This window comes from Aquarana catesbeiana, linkage group LG03 (genome assembly GCF_042186555.1).
Source record: "Aquarana catesbeiana isolate 2022-GZ linkage group LG03, ASM4218655v1, whole genome shotgun sequence".
NCBI classification, from domain to species: Eukaryota; Metazoa; Chordata; class Amphibia; order Anura; family Ranidae; genus Aquarana; species Aquarana catesbeiana.
Genome location: NC_133326.1, coordinates 110,067,316 through 110,080,039, shown reverse-complemented (window position 1 = coordinate 110,080,039; position 12,724 = coordinate 110,067,316).

Sequence of the window (12,724 nt, the reverse complement as noted above, 5' to 3'; positions counted from 1 at the left end):
ACAGGAGATGATCAGAGACTGCGGACATAGTACAGGAGATGATCAGAGACTGCAGACATAGTACAGGAGATGATCAGAGACTGCAGACATAGTACAGGAGATGATCAGAGACTGCAGACATAGTACAGGAGATGATCAGAGACTGCAGACATACTACAGGAGATGATCAGAGACTGCAGACATAGCACAGGAGATGATCAGAGACTGCAGACATAGTACAGGAGATGATCAGAGACTGCAGACATAGCCTAGGAGATGATCAGAGACTGCAGACATAGCACAGGAGATGATCAGAGACTGCGGACATAGTACAGGAGATGATCAGAGACTGCGGACATGATACAGGAGATAATCAGAGACTGCGGACATAGTACAGGAGATGATCAGAGACTGCAGACATAGTACAGGAGATGATCAGAGACTGCAGACATAGCACAGGAGATGATCAGAGACTGCAGACATAGTACAGGAGATGATCAGAGACTGCAGACATAGCACAGGAGATGATCAGAGACTGCAGACATAGCACAGGAGATGATCAGAGACTGCGGACATAGTACAGGAGATGATCAGAGACTGCGGACATAGTACAGGAGATGATCAGAGACTGCGGACATGATACAGGAGATAATCAGAGACTGCGGACATAGTACAGGAGATGATCAGAGACTGCAGACATACTACAGGAGATGATCAGAGACTGCAGACATAGCACAGGAGATGATCAGAGACTGCAGACATAGCACAGGAGATGATCAGAGACTGCAGACATAGTACAGGAGATGATCAGAGACTGCAGACATAGCACAGGAGATGATCAGAGACTGCAGACATAGCACAGGAGATGATCAGAGACTGCAGACATAGTACAAGAGATGATCAGAGACTGCGGACATGATACAGGAGATGATCAGAGACTGCGGACATAGTACAGGAGATGATCAGAGACTGCAGACATACTACAGGAGATGATCAGAGACTGCAGACATAGCACAGGAGATGATCAGAGACTGCAGACATAGCACAGGAGATGATCAGAGACTGCAGACATAGTACAGGAGATGATCAGAGACTGCAGACATAGCACAGGAGATGATCAGAGACTGCAGACATAGTACAGGAGATGATCAGAGACTGCGGACATGATACAGGAGATGATCAGTGACTGCGGACATAGTACAGGAGATGATCAGAGACTGCGGACATAGTACAGGAGATGATCAGAGACTGCGGATATAGTACAGGAGATGGTCAGAGACTGCAGACATAGTACAGGAGATGATCAGAGACTGTGGACATAGTACAGGAAATGATCAGAGACTGCGGATATAGTACAGGAGATGGTCAGAGACTGCAAACATAGTACAAGTGTGTCCTAGGCTAGCAGTGACCAGTGTGGAAATACATTGATCACTGCACTGTGTAAACAGGAGTTTACAAGATATAAGTGCCAAAAAAACAAAAGTCATTTCTCAAGCACAGGAGGACAGTAAATGGTTAACAGGTCTGAGAAGCTCCCAGCCTGACCAGATAATGCCTTCAAAGATAACAAATAAAAGGTCAAACAAATCCTGGATGGAATATATAGCTATAGAAAGTTGCAGTGTCTTGCAGAAGTCTAATCAGCATTCTCCTGTCCTGTGTTCAGTGTAAATAAAAACACAGATAAGAAGCAGTGTGAGAAGACAGAGGGGAATCCATCCATCAGTGTGATCACTGCATATTCTACACACAGGAGGGGAGAAGGAGAATACACTGATCCATTTCTGCAGCCAGCAAAGCATTGTGACATGTTTGATCTCCATACCTTCTTCATCATACTCAGGTATGTCGGATCCTCTCCATCCCGCCCTGCTCTGGCCACTAGCATCTTCTAGTCAAATGTGGCGGGCTGGGCAATCTGATTGGCTAAGGAGGTAGTGGGAGGCGGAGCAACTTAGCAGTCACGCCCTCCCACTCAGAAGAGCAGCGCTATTGGCTACCTGCCCTGTTACACAGACGTCCCTCTCCCTCCAGCATGTGTGAAAGCCGATGGGAGGGAGAGGGGAGAAGCTGCACGCCGCACTGCAAGGCTACCACCCGCACGCCTGCCGCACCGAGCTCCTTGCTGTCTGGGTCCCCTATCAGCGGCTCTGCCGGGAGCTTGGGGGGGAGGCAAGGGTCAGATGCGCCCCTAGGCGGCAGTGAGCCCTAGGCGGCTGCCAAATTCGCCTAGTGGGTGCACCGGCCCTGGCCCCCTACCTCAGACCAGTGGAGCAGGGGTCTGTGTCCTGCCACCAAGTATTTTATTTTGGACCAGTTGGAAGGGAGCCAGACCAGGTACCTCCAGCCAAGGATCCCATATTCGTTCAAACTTTGCTGGGCTGCCTCTGTGCTGGTATGTTAGTTTTTCCCTCAATAGAGTGTCATTTATGGTATTAACCCATTCCGAGTGTGTCGGCGGTGATATCGCAAGCCATTTTTTTGCAATAAGTTTTCTGGCAATAAACAATATTCTGGTAATGGCTATGTGGATCAACCACTAATGCAAGGCTCCATATTTTATTTATAGAATCGATTATTTCAGACCAGTATCTTTGTAATTTTGGGCACTTCCAGAGCATATGCACAAGTGTACCGTTATCTATCTTACAATGGGGGCAAAAAGGGTCATCTCTTCTACGCCATTTATGTAGCTTATATGGTGTACGGTATGTTCGGTGTATAATAAATAATTGTGTATGTTTTTGGGAGGAAGAGAGAGATACCTTGGGTACATTCTCCATTATATTAGACCATTCCTCATCTGTGATGTGACCTATATCCTCCCCCCAACTTGTCCTGCATTTTAATGACATAGTCTTGAATACCTGCATTATTAGGGAGTCATATATAGATGATATTTGTCCTTTCCTAGACATTGAAGTTACTAGTTGTGCGAGCACCGTGGGTCTAGTTAATTCCCATTTGGATATTGTAGCTTGTGCTGAGAAGGCGTGCCTGAGTTGTAAATACTGAAAAAACACAGCATTTGGTATGCCATATTCTTCCCTTAGGGATTGGAAGTCCCGTAAGAGTCCGCCCTGGTATAGCTGCTGAATATACACCACCCCTCTCCCAGACCACGTAGAGAAGCCCTTTAATTTACACAGTTCGGGAAAATTACTATTGTTCCATATACGAGACCATTCAGAATACTCTTCATAGCGAAAATGTTGTTTGGCCTTATTCCATATTATATCTATGAGCACCATAGTTTGGTATTCAGGTACTCTGCGAAACTCTCCTGCTTCCAAGCACTCCACAAGGCCCCCACTCGAGAGTAAAGTGCGTATTATATTACTCGTAGGGTCAGATAACTCTAAACTATGCCAACTCTTTAGGTGTTGTAATTGGGCCGCTATAAAATAATAATATGGGTTCGGGACTGCTAGCCCGCCCGAGTCCTTTGTCTCCTGTAATGTTTCCAATTTAATACGCCGCACCTGTTTCCTCCATATCAAGGAGCGAAATATGGTGTTACATTTTTTGAATACATGGATAGGAATCCATATAGGTGCGTTGTGGAGCGCATACAAAAGCTGTGGACCCCAGACCATTTTTATCAGGTTACATCGGCCTACTACCGAAAGGGGAAGTTTAATCCAACTAGCTGTTTTTTTTTGGAATTTTCTGATCAAGGGATTTATATTTAATTTTACATATAGTTCTAGATTGGGATGGATAACTGTGCCTAAATATCGGAAGGTATCTACCACTCTTATCTGATCTGCTGTTGAAGGTAGAGGCGATACAAGGGGATCTAGTGGTAATAATGTGGACTTGTCCCAGTTTATCTTGAACCCCGAATAGGATCCAGATTTACTGATTAACTCCGTGAGATTTGTTAAGGAGGCAGACGTGTCGCCCAAAAAGATGAGCGCATCGTCAGCATACAGGGTAATTTTATCTTCCAAATTTTTCCTTTTAAAACCAAATATAGCTGAGTTCCCTCTGATAGCAGCAGCCAGAGGCTCTATGGCTAGAGCAAAGAGTAACGGGGATAGTGGGCAGCCCTGTCTTGTTCCCCTGTGTAGATTAAAGAAGGAAGATAGTGTGTTGTTAATTCTAATGCATGCTTTTGGTGCCTTTTACAGTAGTTTAACCCAGGAAATGAATGCCTCCCCCAAATTGAATTTCTCTAGCACCCTCCAAAGATAATCCCACTCTACGCTATCGAATGCCTTAGCGGCGTCTAGTGATAGGATAGCTCTTTGACCTTGATTATCTGTTGGAATTTGCATATTTAAATATAATCTGCGAAGATTGTGTGCTGTGGATCTGTTGGGTATAAAACCCGATTGATCCGGGTGCACTATTTTTGTCACCACCTTAGACAACCTCATAGCGAGGACTTGTGATCAATTTAAATCACTATTCAAAAGTGATATGGGTCTGTATGACTCAGGTTGGTCTGGATCCTTCCCAGGTTTCAACAGGACCACTACCACTGCCTCGTACATGGAGTCTGGTAAAGATTCAGTGGCATGTGCTTTTTCAATTGTACGGAGCAATTCCGGTAGGAGTATGCCACCAAACTTTTTATACATCTCAATGGGGAGACCCTCATTTCCCAGGGCCTCAGAATTGGGGAATGTTGCTAACGCAAGTTGCAATTCTTCTAAAGCTATAGGTGCATTTAGCAATTTTTTGTCTTCCCCCTGTATTGTCGGAAGTGAGATTCCATCTAACAACTCAATTAAATCAGTTTCTGAGTAATTCACCTTTGAAGAATACACATCCTGAAAAAAGGTACAAAATCCCTGCATAATTGAAGGAGTATCAGTAGCTACTTGTGTTGGTGATACCGCCAATCGGTGAATAATTGGTGATGGTTGTTGCGATTTGGCTATTACCGGTAACATGTGGCCTGTTTTTTCCCCTTCTTCAAAATATGTTTGTGAGGTAAAGAAACGTTTGTTTTCTGCTTGTTGGGTATGTATGGTGCGATACATTTTTTGTGCGTCCTTCCATTTTCTTTCACTATCAGGTGTAGGTGCTTGTAAGAATTCCTCCTCTGCTTTGTCTACCGCTACACTGGCATCAGCTGCCCATTGTCTGCTATTTGTTTTAATTGTGGCTATTTCCTTGATGCACATCCCCCTGATAAAAGCCTTCAAAGTGTCCCAGACTATACCCGGTGGGGCAGAATGTCTATTGTCCAGTAAAAAGTTCTGAATTTGTGTTTGCATATGTTTAGTGTCTCTAAATAGCGGAATCCAGAAAGGATTCATCTTCCAATGTATTGGTAATTTTATAGTGGGAAAACTGAGACTGAGTTGCACCGGGGAATGGTCAGATAGACCTCTAGCAAGATAGGTGACTTTTGGATCATAACAGTGTGTTGATGTATTACCCAGCACTAAGTCAATTTGTGATAAAGTGGAATGTGTTAGTGAGTGACACGAATATTGTGCCTTAAAAGGAAACTTACACCGCCATAAATCAACAAGCCCAATTTCCATCAAAAATTTGGCAAGTGCTGTATATGTCCTGGGACCCTGTGGGCAGTACTTCTTGTGCACATCAAGGGACATGTCCAGGGCACTGTTAAAATCCCCCATGACATATACTGGTACCTGAGGATATTTTGCTAAAAATCTGGACATTGCAGTACTGTTAAATTAAATGGTGGAGGTACATACACATTTATGATCACGCATGCATGTGAATCCCAATTTCCCATTAGAAAAATAAATCTGCCCTCCACATCTATTTGTGCATCAATTTTTGTAAATGAGGTAGTCCTGGAAAACAGTATACACACACCCCTTGAATACCGGGTATGTGTAGAATGGTATTGAATAGGATACTTCGAGAGGTTCAACAGGTTTATGGTGTCTTTAGTGAGATGCGTCTCTTGCAGACATATTACAGTGGGGTTCTGGTGTGAGATAAAGGTGAAAATGGCAGTTCTCTTTTTAGGGTCATGTAGGCCTCTCACATTCCACGAGAGGAATGATTCTGTTTGCTTAGCCATTTGGTTTTCTTACTGGTCGTGACCCACCCTCCTGTATGGGAGGTCTGTGACAGGTGGACTCAGATGATTCAACATAAATTCTGAAGTATAAAAAGTGTATTGTACGACTCATACCATGTGTCCCACTCTGCAGGCCTGCATCCATCCACAAAGCTAACTTGCTCTGTGACTCAAATATATCGTGCCCATTCAACCAGGGCTTAAAAACAGAAAAAAGAAAAACAAACTGTAACAAAGTAACTTCCATTGGAAAGCCTTCCATTGGTGCCCCGCAGGGCTCTTGGTGGGGTAATAACGAGGGCTGGGACCTTGCACCCTCAAGTTATACACTATAGGGGTCACTGATAAGGTAATCAATAAAGTCAGTTGTGACTCTCTGTGGGCTCCATTTTTTCAAGGTGAGCATTAATAATCAATGTGTGGAATTTATGCGATTTCTTATCCTGGTTCATTTCCGCGTGCGTCTGCCTGCAAGTGTCTCTCATGTCGGTCAAGCCAGTTGGAAGCCATCATTGGATTTTCGAAGAAGTGTACCGTGCCCTCAGCAACTACTCGCAACTTGGCAGGGTATAACATAGAATATACCACCGAGATTGCACGCAATCTCTTCTTGACCTCTGTGTACTTTGCCCTTTGTTTCTGTACAGCCGCTGAGAAATCTGGGTATATGGACACTCTGGCTCCTTGTATTTCCAAATTGGGTTTTTGTCTGGCCAAACGAAGGATAATATATCTGTCCTTGTAATGTAGTAATTTCGGCAAAAATGGTCTGTCATTGCCCCCGTGGCGGTGGTCGGAGTGGCACTCTATGGGCTCTCTCAACAGAAAAGAACGGAGTAAGGTTATTTCTCCCAAACATGTCAGCTAGCCAAGTTTCAATAAAATCAGTGGGGTTTTTCCCTTCGGATTTTTCAGGCATACCGACAATACGAATATTTGACCTCCTCAATCTGTTCTCCATATCTTCCACTCTATTCGCTGTTTCTGTGGCTTTAGCTGAAGTTATGTGGATATCCTGAGCAAGAGGGGGTATATCATCCTCTAGTGTGCTTACTCTTCCCTCCAGAGCAGTGGCTCTCTCTCTTATTTTCTGCATGTCCTGCCTTATGTGTAATATGCCTTCTTTCATGCTTTTAACTTCAATAGAGAGTTCAGTTAGTGAGGAGCCATAGGTGTGTACTGCAGTCAGTATATCATGCAGGGAAGGCTCAGCATGTTCAGTATCTGGAGCTCTGGCTGTTTCAGAGGAGGGAGTGGGGGATGAGGGAGACCTCACTGTGTGCTCTGCTACTCCAGGGGCCATCTTCTCTGTGACATGCTGTGTCGTTTGCTGTGGGACACTCTTGGCTGCTGCTTTTGCATATGAGGTATGTGGCTGTGTAGTTTTGTGAGCGCCAGTGTCATGGGCATACCTTTCCAGGTGTGCAGCCGCAGAGGGATGTGATTCCTTCCCCACACGCTGTGGGAGCGGGGATCCGCCATCTTGGCCATGCCGGTCGGCCGAACGGCTCTCTTCCATCCTCCTAGACACCCCCATTTTAGCTGTAGAGCGACCGGGTGTCGCTGTAGGTGTAGCCCCTCGCCGGGAGCGGAGTGTCCGGTCTATTGTGGCGGTAGATCGGGCTCACTTCAGGATGTTTTTCGATCAGGATTCCGGAGCCTCTGTGAGATACGTCCTCTCACATGGAAGTCCAAGCCACGCCCCATACTTAGATCTTTATATGTCTTCTTATATTATTTTTATGATTATTATTTTATTAATTTCTATTTACTAATTTTGTATAACTGTCCCCTAGTGCCTGATACAGTCTGTACCTTTTACTAATTAATTGACTGATCAAATTAATTTTTTTGGCTGGCACGCTAATATAGTTTTGTATGGATGCATGCTTTTTTACGTCTTAGTCGTGCTACTGTCAATAGATAGTAGATATGGGTCACAACTTTTTTACCATGTATTTCTTAGTTCCCACAGTGTCATATAGTAGAGATTTCACTATACGGCAAGCTGTGTGCTGCTTTGGTCAGCAGATGGCGCATATAAATGTTGTTTCATCCATCCCCTATCATTACACTTGAGAAAGGAGCGCGCATGCGCCTCACGGACTTCGCACATGCTCTGAAATGCGTTATGTTCCCCTCACCAGCTGACGTCACACGCAGGTTCCATGAGTCGCCCATTCCCCTCCTCTGCAAGATCGTCTGTGTCCGTCCTGGTTCCCCGCCGTCACTGCAGCATAGATTAGAGACACTCCTGTGGGCTCTGCTATAACTTACAGTCACATCACTTTGATACTATCAACCTGTGTATAGCTTTGCTGTTTACTAATATGTAAGTGGCTACTATTTTTTCTTATCTTATGGAATAAAGCACTTTAACTTAGAGGCGCTCCTCTCTCTTTGTTTTCTCCTTGATGACTCCAAGCCGGCTTTAGGGCTCTTTCACACGGGGGATCCGTATGTCCGTTTTTCATCCTTCCGTTTTCGGATGAAAAACGGACATACATGTATCCCTATGGAGCGTCGGATGTCAGCGGTGACATGTCCGCTGACATCCGACGCCGCTCCGATCCGAAAAGTGTAACGGAGGAAAAACCTACTTTTCCATCCGTTTTCGGATCGGATCGGGTGACGACGGACACTACGGTCCGTCATCATCCGATCCCCCATAGGGGAGAGCGGCGCTCTGACAGGTCCGTAGCTGCACAGCGTGCAGCGATGGACCTGTCATCTTTCTGCTCAGCGGGGATCGGCGGAGCGATCCCCGCTGAGTCAGCGGGTGTTCACGGGGCGGATCATCACTGATCCGCCCCGTGTGAAAGAGCCCTTACTCTTGGGAAGAGCAGCCCTTTGCTGACAGTGTCATATCGTTTTTGATTCACCTGTCCAACCAGCAAACCATTAAATATTACCATCTACTGGACACTTTTAAATTTTATGGACTTCCTTTTGTGCTTGAATATTTCCTATATATTGATCGTTTTACTACATAAATTTTTTATAGTCATGCATTGGTAGTTTGTGTGATATTACATTGGTAATCCTGAGCGCCGTTTTTTTTTACATTATTCAGACTGGACTATGGCTTCCCATCAGGTTTGCTGGCTGCAGTTGGCTAAGCTGAGAGTGTCTGTTACACTCTTTTTCACACTGCCCAAAACCAGCACTAACAAAACTAACAATTCCCCCACCCCACCCCCACCCCCTACACTGATGGGAGAGGAGACAGGGCTCAATCTGCACCTCTTTCTCCCACCCCTACCCCTCTGTGTCTGCCCACACCCCAATCCCTGGCACTGTGCCTCAGAAAAGGATAGTGGGGGCCAGAAATTGGAAGTCTAGCAGCCTCAGATACATCTGCATGAGAGGTGCTGACTGCCAAGGGGTGAGTGAGCTCACCATCCATCCCTGTCTGTGACTGAAGTCTCCCCCCCTTCTCTCTCCTGCCTCTGAGTGAGTACACTAAGGTAAATCAGGATTCTCAGAGCAACCCTTACATCAGAATTCCCCTTTACACCAGAGGCCACAGTGTCCCCGATAACAGCAGAGTCCTCTCCGTACATCAGAGTGTTCAGTGTTCCCCCTTAAATCAGGGTTTTCAGAGCATTACCTTAGGGTCCCTAGAGTTCTCCCTTACATCAGAGTCTGCAGGGTCTCCCCTTACAGTGAAAGGGAACTCTGCGAGTTCAGATGTAAAAGGGGAACTCTGTGGATTCAGATGTAAAATGGGAACTTTATGGACTCTGATGTAAAGGGGGACTTTTGTTATTAACATCATATGATTAGAAATGTTATTTAATAGCAAAATATATGTATAGTTATATACTTAAATTGCTGTGCGCCGCTAAAGTGTTGGGGTTTGATTTGAAGAAAACGTGGCAACCCTAGTTGCACACTGGATAAAAATGTGCACCCTCCAGTCTCCCCTACAGCAAGAGGAAACTGTGTCCTGTACATCCTGGGAAAACACAGCTCTTTCCCCTCATCCTGGCAATCTCCCCTCTGAAAAATGCAGTTCAAAACCTCTTGTTTACATTAATGTGTCTCTCTTCTGGACCACAGTTCCCATAGTGCAGTGCTGCCTGACTCAGTGTATTGTACTCTTCCTGCTCAGTAGCTCCCTCCTCTTGCTGAAACAGCTGTTAACCAGTCCAGAACTGCAGCTGCAGCCAGTGTTTCTCTCACTCTCATTCTTAGCCAAGCACCTGGCTACATATAATATTTAAAAAAAACAAAATGTTTTTTAATTGTGCATTTAGTTGTGTGCCTGGAATTTAGCTTTGATTGTAATATGTTTAGCATCTCTTGTTAAATATTTTCTGAGCAAGAGTGTTAAAAAATACTATGCAACTAAGACTTGAAGCGGAGTTCCAGTCGTTTTTAAAAAACCGTTGCTGCTGACTTTTAATAAACACACACTCACCTGTCCCACAATCCAGCGATGAGGGGCCTGTGAGTTTTCCCAGAAGATTGCAGGGAGGGAGGGGGAGAGGAGAACTTCCACTCGAGTCGCCTAGGAAATGGGAGCTGGGTACCTGTCAAAACTAGGTACCCACTCCCCCCTCGAAAAAAAATTACATGCCAAATGTGGCATGTAAGGGGGTGAGGAGTCCTTAAAGCGGAACTTCCACTTTTGGGTGGAACTCCGCTTTAAGCTGTCTCTGCATATACAAATAACAGAATGTGATACCAGCTGCATTCTATAAATACACCACAAGATGTCCTTCAAAGCCAAAAGGATAGCTTATGACTTATTCTTTGGCCAGCAGGACTAGTTGTAAAGCTAAAGAGTGTGCTTTGAATAGAGAAAAAAAGTAATAATCACTTATGAATCCAGAGATGCAAAGCTCTGCTTTGAGACTGCAATGCTTAGTGTTTATGTTTTGCAAATGCGTATTATAATTGTTTTAATGTAATCAATGTAATAAAAAGGCTAAGAATGATAAACTGCAGAAGTTGTAAGTGCATTAAGACTCAAGTGGTTGGATCAGTATTTGAATGTCAATAAAAACAGAATGTTGATTGTTGGCACGTGCCCTGATACCCTGCATCTGGTAGATTTTGGCACATAGCTTTTGAAACCAAAAAACAATTTTAAAAAAAGTCAATTTATTCTCCATGATCCCTAACTTTTCAACTACCCTTCATCCACACCCTAACGTATCCCCAAAATTACCTTTTAACATTTAGTCTAACTCTAACATTTACACCAGAACATACCTAAAATACTCATTGCCACAATGTAGAGCAACACACTGTATTGCAATGCAATGCTAATTGCACAGTGTGCTGTGACACACAACTGCATTAACACACAGATCTATATTTTTAGTGGATTGTGTGCGTTTAAAAAATGGTGCAGGAACTATTTTTATGTGTTGAGGTCTTTTGATAGCCTATTTATTTTTTTATGAGCTGGTTATTGCAACACACATCAATGCACAAAAATGCATTTGTTGCATCATACTGTTCCAGTGTAAATGAGCCTTTAAACTTAAAGCGCACATGTGCCCAAACAGTGGAATTTAAAGTATTTACATGAATGTGCAAAAGTTTTAAGCAGGTGTGAAAAAATGCAGTTTAAGAATGCTTTCAGAAATGGAAGTGTTAAGAGTTTATTTTTTATCAATTAACAAAATGGAAAGTAAATAAACAGAAGAGAAATCCAAATCAAATCTATATTTGGTGTGACCACACTTTGCCTTTAAAACAGCATCAATTATTTTAGGTACACTTACACACATTTTTTTAAGGAACTCGGCAGGTAGGTTGTTCCAAACATCTTGGAGAACTAACCACAGATCTTCTGTGGAAGTAGGCTGCCTCAAATCCTTAAGTCTCTTCATGTAATCCCAGACAGACTCGATGATGTGAAGATCAGGGCTCTGTGGGGGCCAAACCCTCACTTCTAGGACTCCTTGTTCCTCTTTACACTGAAGATAGTTCTTAATGACATTGGTTGTATGTTTGGGGTTGTTGTCCTGCTGCAGAATACATTTGGGGCCAATGACACTGTCAGAAAATGCTTTGTAGAAGAAATCCTGCTACTGGTGCACGTTTGTGAGTGCCAGTGCACATTTGCGAGTGCCGTTGCGTGTGCATGTGAGTCTTGGCACCAGATGACCTATTTAATCAGGGCTTGTAAACAGAACCAGTGCTGTCTGATCTGCAGCTTTCCCGTGACCCCTGCTACCTGTAACCTGCTCAGAGATCTGTTCCTGTGTTTGACCCAGCTTGCCTTTGATTCTTCCTGCCTTCTGCGTGCACCCGAGCCCTGATTGTCCTTGACTTTGATCCTGCCTGCTCCTCTTGTTACCACGGTGACCGCCTGTTGCCAACCTGGCCTGTACTCCGACCTGTCCTGGCCTCTGCACCTGTACTGGCTTCTCAAATCTGTGTGTGCCTGTCTGTGCTCCACATCCCTCAGGGCTGATCCGCTGAGAGCTGCCGCTAGCATCCAGGTATGTGGTATCCTGATATCCGCTGATCCAGCTCCACAACTGCCTGCTGTTCTGACTGGTCCGCATCCCTGTGGCATCAGGAAATCCAGAGCAGATCTTTTAACAAAAAACCTGCCAGGCACTCATACATACTTACCAACTGTCCCGAATTTCCCAGGATTTAGACCCTTTTCCCGGTTTTCACGATTCCCGGGAAATGTCCCAGGAAATCCTTGTTTTATTGATTTTTTGCAGCCACTAGAGGTCCACGGCCAGCGGAGACAAT